The sequence below is a fragment of the Carcharodon carcharias genome, chromosome 3, assembly GCF_017639515.1.
Source record: "Carcharodon carcharias isolate sCarCar2 chromosome 3, sCarCar2.pri, whole genome shotgun sequence".
NCBI classification, from domain to species: Eukaryota; Metazoa; Chordata; class Chondrichthyes; order Lamniformes; family Lamnidae; genus Carcharodon; species Carcharodon carcharias.
The window spans coordinates 114,079,025-114,089,318 of NC_054469.1; the positions used below are offsets into that span (position 1 = coordinate 114,079,025).

The following is a 10,294-nucleotide window of genomic DNA, read 5'->3' on the forward strand; positions in this document are numbered from 1 at the left end:
CCAGAATATTCAGGTTTCACTGTCAGAATGATCACATACACTCAACAGGATATGCCAAACCGTAATCTGTAAGAGGGAGTCTTCAAAATGGCACATGTCCCTTTTTTCAGGCTGGCATTCATAAAATGGGCTTAACTGAATTAAACAGCTATTGGCGATGCAAGCAATGGGGGTAAATTAGTCCATAATTGGCATCATATTTTGGGAAATAGTTTACCAAATGTCAAGTAGTATCAATGTTTCCTTCAAATCTGATAACTCAGCTACTAAAACTAGAACATACTGATTGAAAGGCTAATCTGAATGGTGTTTTCTTTTAAAGTCGATAATAGAACTCTCGTTGAATTTTCAGAAAACTTTTTGGTAACATTCCACAAGAAAGACTTCTAATTAAGCTATAAACCACAAGAATTCTTGGATAGAATATGGGACTCAGTAGGAAACCAGAATTGTGGGATGTAGTTTTCAGGTTAGAGAAGATATTAACTGGAGTGCCACATTGGTCAGATCTTGTATCTAACAATAGGTGACTTGGATTCTGAAAAAAATGAGTTTGTCAGAACAGTAAAAGAAGAGCATGCGGCTAAAGAATTAGAGAAGGATTTGGAACAGTTCTGCAATCAGTGGCAAATTAAAATTTGGCACTGACCAATGTAAAATATTTTATGTAGGCAAGAAGTATAGTGAATGAAACTAAATAAGCACAAACAGACTTGTGAAGCGATTTGGGATGATCAGAATAGTTGAATATAGAATTTATATTTAAAGTTTTACAATATGCTGGTCAGAGCACAGTTGAATTCAGTGTTCAGTCTTGGTCACTTATGTTACAAAGATATACTTGCATTACAGAACTGGTACAGAAAATAGCATTAAAACTGCTTCCAAGTGTAAAACCACGAGGAGTACTAAGGCTTGAGAATGCTTAAGCGGGGATTTCATTGAAGTAGAGAAATTATTAAATGGTATAGATTAAATTAAATATCAGTTCAAAACACATGAGCAATATAGGACCAGAGGGTGAATGGGAATTGGTGGAAATGGATTTAGAACTTGGAATAATCCACCGGACAGTATAGATACAAACTCACACGGAATTTTGAAAACATGTTCAATGCTGAAAAATTTAAGGTATCAAATGGAAGAATTTCAGCTGCCTTTTTCATTCCTTACATGTTAAAATCCATACAGTTCCCCAGAATATAAAGGCAGTTATTAAGGCTACAATTTAGAGTCTGAAATTGGGATAGGAGAAAAGTTTACCTAGGGTAGTCAATGACACAGGAGAGATGTATTGGCATTTTAGGTTCTAGATGAAAGTATTTGTTTTTTTTTTTGCTGCTCGGGATTAGTGAGGAATGTACATTTGTAAACTTTTAAAGAATAGTTAATTTAGATTTTGTAAAATGCTTTACCATGTTGAAGTCATTTCAATGATGAGATTTCCATTTGCTAAAATGAGTGAAACTACACTGTCTGCCACTAACTACAAGTTAAGACTTCATTTACTACTGGGCCAGTGACCAGGGTCTCCGGGAACTAATTACAAAACTGAGGTGGCGCTGTTGCAGCATTTTCATAGGTGCTGTCTTTCGGATGTGTTGTGCTACGGTTTCTGTATAATAAATAATTACTGATAATGACTTGATATTCATTATTGTGTCTCTTTGCACTGGGCTGCACTAGTTTAAATCATTAAAAAATGTTTTGTTTTGATCTAAATCACTTGTAGAGCAGACATAACCTAAGCTGTGTTTTGTTGAATGCAAGGTGGTCTGAAAACTGCAAACTACTGACATTATATACTTCAGATCCCATTTTTTAAAAATGGCAGCATAAATACAATAAATATTGTTAATCTGAACCAGTGCTTAGTGTTTCTTGAAAATGGAATTGATTGTCCTATTAGTGAATTGACCTGCTTTCCAATTTTATTTTTTCTCCAAATGTTAATTGTGACGACTGAACCAGTTTAATGTTCACATGGACAAAACAGTGGTCAAATTCAGATTTTCTAATGGTGAAATGCACTTAAGTGCATGTCTGTTAAATGTATATATTTTTTCAGAATCCTGATTGTTTTGGCCATGCCTGTCTTAGGAGAATGACATTGTGATACTCTTGTTTTTGCATTTGCACTGGGAGTAATGGCAGTATGTATGGAGCCTTTCAGATAGCAAGTTTGTGGGACAAAATTCCTCATTTACAATGCCAAAACTAGCTAACTTGTCCTGATGAAAGAATTTTAGACTCATGTTTTGTGTGCCTGCAGTGTTGTAAGGACTCTTTGTAACTGAGCTGATGTTTGATTGCTGCAGCAGTCAGTTACAAATTGACAAGGGTGGTTTAGAAGATGAGTTTATAAACAATTTTCATAACAGTTCCCTGGAGCAGAAAATTGTGAAACCAACAACTGACAGTTTTTTTAGATCCAGTATTATGTAATGAGGCAGGGTTAATCAATACCCTCATAGTAAAAGATCTTCTGGGAACTAGTGATCATAAAACAATTGAATTCCATGTTAAGTTTGAAAGCAGCATACTCCAATCACAAACAAAAACCTTAAACTTAAACAAAACCAAATACGTAGATATGAGGGGAGAACTGGTTAAGGTTGATTGAGTAAATAGACTAAAAGGTATAGCTGGAAATATTTAAAGAAACAGTTCAGTGTTCAACAAAAGTATATTCCATTGGGAAGCAGAACTCGATGAGAGAGATCCATCTGTGCCTTATTCAGCAAGTTAAGGATAGAATTAAATTAAAAGGCTAATAATGTTGAGTCTGAGGATTGGGAGCATTTTAGAAACCAGCAAAGGGCCACCAAAAAGTTGATTACTCTCATTTTATTCTTTCCCTTTTTAAACTAGCCAGGAATATAAAAACAGATTGTAAGAGCCTTTACAAGTATAGAAAAAGGGAGTAGGGGTAAGTAAATGTTGGTCCATTAGAAGCAGAGACAGAAGAAATTATTATGGGGAATGAGGAAATGGCAGAGACAATAAACAATATTTTGTGTCTATCTTCACCATACAAGGCACAAGTTACACTCCATAAATAGAGGGTAACTAGGTGCTTAAAAAGTGAGGAAATTAAGCTGGCTAATATCAGCAGAGAAAAAATACTGGAGAAACTGAAGTGGACTAAAATTTGACAAATCCCAAGGGTCTGATGGCCGACATCCTAGGGTTCTAAAAGAGAGAACTGTAGAGATAGTGGATGTGCTGGTTATGATTTTTCAAAATTCCCATGGTTCAGGATTGGTCCCAGTAGATTGGAAGTTGACAAATGTGACACCGCTATTCAAGAAAGGAGGGATAGGGAAAAAGGAACTACAGGCTAGTTAGCCTGACATCACTTGTCAGGAAAGTGCTGGATCTAAAAAGGAAGTCTTAACAAAGCACTTTTGAAAATCATAGTATGATCAGACACAATCTAATGGTATTACCGAAGGGAAATAGTGTTTGATATATTTGAGTTTTTTGATGATGTAACTAGTAGGATAGATGGGGAACCAATAGATGTATTGTACTTGGATTTCCAAAAGGCATTCAGTGAGATGCCACACAAAAGGTTAATGCAAAATATGAGCTCATGGAGTTGGGGGTGATATATTAGCATTGATAGAAGGTTGGCAGACAGGAAGCAAAGAGTAGGCATAAATGGTGCATTTTGAAGTTGGCAGGCTGTGACTAGCGGCATGCTGTAAGTATCAGTGCTGGGGCATGAGCTATTTACAACCTATATTAATGACTTAGACAAAGAGACATGGTAATGTATCGTAAGTTTGCTGTCAGTACAAATCTAGGTGGAAATGTAAGCTATGAGAAGTACACAGCCTGCAAAGAGATATAGACAGGTTAAGTAAGTGGGCAACAAGATGGCAGATGTGGTATAACATGGGGAACTGAGAAGTTATTCACTTTGGTCATAAGAATAGAAGAGCAGAATATTTTTTAAAAGGTAAGACCAAAAGAAGTAGGAGCAGAAGTAGGCCAGTTGGTTGATGTTCAGAGAGACTTGAAGGTGCTTGTAACTCTTTCAAGTTAAAATCAATTAAACCAAATTAACAAAATTGGGATAAATCAGGCACAGCCCCTAATTCAGGTCAGTTGTAAAACCAAGAACAAAGTTTAAAGGAAACTTACAAACTTTAAACCAAAATGTGATTAAAGGAGTCGATAAAACACCCCAGTCCCTGCGGTACCCACCGAGCACGGAAGGCCTCGAGAGTGCCAGCAGACACCGCGTGCTCCCTCTCCAAAGACACCCGGCCGCGAACGTAGCCGCGGAAGAGGGACAAACAATTGGGCGGGACTCCCCCGACGATCGCTCACTGCCTGGACCTGTTAATAGCCAACTTGGCCAAGCCCAGGAGCAGGTTCACGAGGAGGTCCTCCTCCTTCCCGACCCCCTTCCGCACCGGGTGTCCATAGATCAGGAGCGTGGGGCTGAAGTGCAAACAAAACATTAATAAAAGGTTTTTCAAATAACTAAAAAGGGAGTGCAACCTACCACATCCTATATAAGCATGGTTTGAAGGTGCTTGTACATGGAACGCAGTTAGTATGCAAGTACGGCAAGTAATTAAGAAAGCAAATGGCTTTTTATTATAAGGGGATTGGAATATAGGAATAAAGAATTCTTACTACAATTATACAGGACTTTGAGATCACACCTAGAATAATGTGTGCCATTTTGGTCTCCATATTTAAGGATGAATATACTCACATTTGGAGGCAGTACAGTGAAGTGCACTATAAGGCCCCTGGGATGAGAGGTGTGTCCCTTGAAAGGCTGAGTAAATTGGACCTATTAGTCCCCTGGAGTTTGGAAGAATGAGAGGTGATTTCATTGAAACATGAATAATCTGAAGGGGCTTGACAGGGTAGATCATGAGAGGTTTCCCCTTGCTGGGAAAATCTAAAACATGGGGGTACAATCTCAGGATAAGAGCTTGATCATTTAGGACTGAGATGAGAATATTTTTTATCCCCTCAAAGGGTTGTGAATCTTTGCAATTCTCCATCCCAGGGGGTTGTGGATGCTCCATTGTTGAATTTAAGGCTGGGGTAGACATTTTTGGTCTCCAGGGAATCTAGGGGTATGGGGAGCAGGCAGGAAAATGGAGTTGAAGCCCAAGATCAGCCATGATATTGAATGGTCAAGTAGGCTCAGCAGGCTGTATGGTCTACATCTGCTCTTATTGGTGCTTATGCGTTGAGATGAGGAAACTGGGCTTGTTTAAACTATTGCGTGGAGATACGAAATGAAACTTGGAAAGTAATATGATGAAGATAGTGAAATGGGCAGAAGGAGAAGATGGAGTTCAATGCAGTGACATCTTACACTTTTCAAAATCATCTCATTATTGTCTTCCCATGAGCTCTCCCTTGGTGCAAGCTAGTAAAGACCTCTTAGTGCCCATATACACACACCCTTGAAGGTGCCAGGACAAGTTGAGAAGGTGGTTAAAAATGCATGTAGGTTACTTGGGTTTATAAATAGAGGAATTGAATATAAAAGAGAGATCATGCTGGAACTTGATAAATCACTGGTTAGGCCTCAGCTGGAATATTGTGGACAATTCTGTGCACCACACTTCAGGAAAGATTAAAGGTATAGAAAAGGTCTAGAGCAGGCTTACAGAAAAGTTACCAGGGATGGGGGATTTCAGTTTTGAGGTGAAGCTGGAAAAGTTAGGACTATTCTCCTTGGATCAGAGAAGGTTAAGAGGTGACCTAACACAATTTTTCAAGATTGGTTATTAGCCCACTCACCAGAGGGAATATTTTTTCTCTACTCTATCAAAACCTAAGGCTATAGATCTTTACAAATTAGTTTGAATCTAAAGTGGGGAAGATTTTTTTCAGCTATCAGGACCTCGAACTCTCTACCTGAAGAGATAATGGAAACTAATTCCATAATTAAATTCAAAAGAGGATTGGACAAGTATTTGGAAAAAGCAAGGATGTAAGATTAAGCACAACTGTTCATTGTGAGATGGCACAAGTGGGTCAAATGGCCTCCCTCTGCTGGAATTTTCTATAATATCAAAGTGCTTCCATTTGTCAATCACAAGAAACTCCCACAATATAAAGGGAGTTTATTTAACCAGGAATGTGAGGGATGCATCGTAGTATATTGAGCATGATATCAGCTGTTTATGGTACATTCTGTAGTATGCATTCCACTCACTGGCACTTCAAAGATCAAGGAATACTGTTGGCATGGGAATTAGCATCATAAATATTTCCATATACAATATTTTTCAATTAAAGAAACTGTTAAATGGAGGCTTACCGTGCATGTTTGTCCAAAATTGCAACATATAGTCCAGATACAAAATCATACTTAAACATTTTTCTGTTTAGAAAAAAATGCTTGTTAAAATGGATAAATTTGTTTTTATATAAATAATACAAAATATTAACTTTTCAACTTCACTGTCGCTGGGTCAAAATCCTGGAACTCCTTTCTTAACAGCACTATGGGTGTTCGCGGACTGCAGCGGCTCAAGAAGGCAGCTCACCACCACCTTCTCAAGGGCAACTAGGGATGGGCAATAAATGCTGGCCCAGCCAGCAAAGCCCACATCCCGTCAATGAATTTTTTTTTTAATGAAATTCTCTTTGTACAGCATGGAAGAGACCATTCAGCCCATTGTGCCTGTCTAGCTTTGAAAGGACCATCCCCTGCACTTCCCCATAGCCTTGTAATGTTTTCTCCTTCAAACAATTATTCAGTTCTCTTCTGAAGATTTCTATTGAATTTGCTTCCAGTACTCTTTTGGGCAGTTCTTTCCAGATCACAGCTAAATCTTGAATGTTAGCCAACTAGGTTTTCATTTTCTAAGTGCATTAAAGAAAATCCAGGTACTTGTATAGTCAGAATTCACAATTATAAGCACCTGATCATATCTCAAATGTCCCATTATGTCACCTACAATGACACAAGTATACACAGCATAAAGATCAATGTGGTAAGTCAACATACAACACATTTTTGGTTGTGTTAAGAGAGGAATGTTGATCAGAATTCCTGAATCTGTACAGTCACATTTCTTTATGACACCCACCTGAATCCAGCAGAGCAGGCACATAAGGCTTCTGTTTAATATCTCCACTGAAAACCTGCCCTGATGATACAGCACTTAATACTGTATTGAAATATAAGCCAAGATTTTGTTCAACAGAATTGCAAATTTAGGAGTTGAATGCATATGTACTTCAGCTGTGTGCATTTTTTGGTAAGATGAAAACCAGGATGTAAGTGTTTTTTTGATTTGAGTGCCATATTTCCTTAGTTACCGAATGGTTGTAGATGTTGTAAAGTACAAAAGGCACACGTGAAGTCTGTACTTGAACCCTCCCAAATAACGCATCACTTCACACTTCTTTGCATCACATTTCACCAGGCATGTCTACCCATTTCACCAGTCTGTCAGTCCTCCTACAATCTGTTAATCCTCCTCACTGTTTACCACATTTCCAACTTTGTCATCCACAAACTTGAAAATGTGTCCCCATACTTAATTCTAGGTCATTAATATGCATCAAAAAAGCCACAGTGGTAATACCAACATCTGGAGGACTCCACTGTATACATCCCTTCAGTCTGAAAATTAATTTTTCATCACTCTGCTTTTTATCAGTTATTTTTTGTATCCATGTGGCCACTGCCCCTTTAATCTCATTTGCTTCAGTTTTGCAAGAAATGTGGCAATTCTATCAAAGTTGGTAACAATATCATATCATCCACAATTCCTGAAACTTCTCTATCTCTTAACCCCAAAATCAATTAGCTCAGCTACTGCTGTTTAATTCACTGCCATCCCAGATAGAGTTGGAATGGCACATGGCATCACGATTTCCGACTCAGGACCTTCCAGAAATGTTCATATTATACATCAATATAGTGTGCCAATACCATTTTCAAAATATATCTAATTAAGGAATGATGAGAGGCATAGATAGGGTAGACAGGAAGGAACTTCTCCCCTTGGTGGAGGGATCAATAACCAGAGGGCATAGATTTAAGGTAAGGGGCAGGAAGTTTAGAGGGGGTGTGAGGAAGAATTTTTTCACCCAGAGAGTGGTGGGAATCTGGAACTCTCTGCCTGAAATGGCGGTAGAGGCAGAAACCCTCATAACATTTAAGAAGTATTTGGATGTGAACTTGTGACACCATGGCATACAAGACAATGGGCCAAATGCTGGAAAATGGGATTAGAATGATTAGGTACTTGTTTGACTATCACAGACTTGATGAGCCAAAGGGCCTTTTTCTGTGCTGTAGACCTCTATGACTCTATGACCCACTGATCCATAGCTATTTGCCAAGTTTGGTTGCATGCATGGATGATAGCTGCTCATCTTTTACCTTTTTCAATAAAAAACTGAGATATTTTGTGCTAACACTTATTTGCTCATTATTCAATTATTTTCAGGCAATGGTTTATCAGATCTTCCTACCATAGAATCTTATTTTACTGTGTTCAGAAGTTTGTCAAATTGCTGAGGTCCTTTTTATTTTCATTTATCCACTCTTTTGCACCTAAGCCCCTTCGTCCAAATGGCATTCATCAATTTCCACAGCCTTTTTCCAAATTTGAATGCTATTGTTGCATCTTTAAGTATTTATAAAAGTCATTTTGTGTCATGTTTGAAACTATAATGCATTTTTCACTTCAGTTTCATTACATAGAACCTTAGAGTTCAGTCAGTATCTCTAAAAGTCCTTCCAATCCTTTATTTCTCTGGGTTAAAATATGTTTCATTTATCCTTGGGAATCATTCAACTCCCTTAAAACATAATAGACTGGCAAAAAGAAAATATTTGTTGGGGAAACTTCTCTTGCTCTCATTTCTAAATTTGGCTAGTTGAACAAGAAATGCTGCTATACCTGAATGGATGAGTGGCTGAGATTCATTAACTTGCTACAGGAATGCTGTAGCTTCTATATTTAATAACACGTTACTATATCGAACCCCAATCAACTTGCATTCAACTATGATCTTTAGTAGTTGTCAATGATATAACTAACTTAATCCTTTTATTGGCAAAAGCCCTCAAACGCTTGGCTAAATAAATTAAGTCCTATACAACTCCAAAGCCCTCAAATCTGTACTGCAAAGTGTTCGTACTTGAAACAGAAGGTTAGAGAAATAATTTTTGTTTTTTAGCCTGGGTATCGCCTTGTATGGGTTACTAATGAAAAGATGACTGTTCTTGGTTGGAGGAGTTATGATTGGCTTTATGTTCAAAAAAAGGAATAGAATTAGAGAACTCTCTGAATTTACTGTTTACTCTGGATCATGAGCCCTCTTGTCCAAAGGTAATGACGAGATATTTTGACTCTCTTTCCAGAGCTGAATTAGAAAAGTTTGGATACAAGATGGAAACCTCCTAGCTGGCAAGATGCTGCATGATGTGAATGCCTGGAAGGTGTAGAATGAAGAATTTTGTGTAAATGTGTTAAATGCTATTGTGACACACCAACACTGGAAGCAAGGTGCAGTGGAGAACGAAATGTAACTCAGCATTCTGTTGCAAAGGAGGACACAATTCTTTTTGTGAATTTTCCTTTTTTATTTTCATAAATTGTTTTGAAATGTAATTTGGTCTGCATTAAATAGTTTCCTTTACTGTTATTCTATAATGGTCACATTCACTGCAGAACATTATGCTGAGTGTAGCTATGGACAAAAGCTCTACACTCCAAGAACATTACAGATTTCCACCTATAATTTTTGAGTAGGTGCAAAAGATCAAGAGTTCACATAACCAAAACCTTGGTTTTGAGATCAGCTTGGTAGGATTTATGCTTTTTTATGTATATCTCTAAATTGCACCAAATGAATAAAATGGCATTGCAAAATAAATTCTAACATTCACGCTCAGTTTTATTTTCTTAAAATGTAGTATTAATTTGAAATATTTAATGTGACTTAAAAACCTGCTGCAGCTCACTCCTATTTGTCATCACTTAATTTGAACACTCGCTTCGTTTGTTTAAATTTTGTGTTCATTGTGCGATATTCGTACTTCAAAATGAAATGCTTTTTTTTTCAACACCAATCATCAAGCACACATCAATTATAACAACCAGCAGTACAACAAGGCTCCCTCTACTTCTATGTCACTTCTCACTGCACCCATGCAACTTTTCCATTAAGCAATTTAGCTTAGGTTTGCCAATTAAAGCTATATTAGGAAGAGTTTTGCAAAGGATCCTTACTGTCAACAAGGAAGGCTTACATTTTAACACTGACTGCATTTGAATCCAAGTCC

The 10,294-nt window shown here is 37.5% G+C and overlaps 1 long non-coding RNA gene across 1 annotated transcript in view; it reads left to right on the forward strand.

Moving 5' to 3' along the window:
* LOC121276377 overlaps positions 1–9,885 on the forward strand; it is a 41,185-nt gene extending 31,300 nt beyond the window's left edge. Inside the window, exon 3 of the long non-coding RNA XR_005942647.1 lies at positions 9,371–9,885. This is a non-coding gene — a long non-coding RNA (uncharacterized LOC121276377). The remainder of the gene's footprint in view (positions 1–9,370) is intronic.
* The last annotated feature ends 409 nt before the right edge of the window (positions 9,886–10,294 follow it).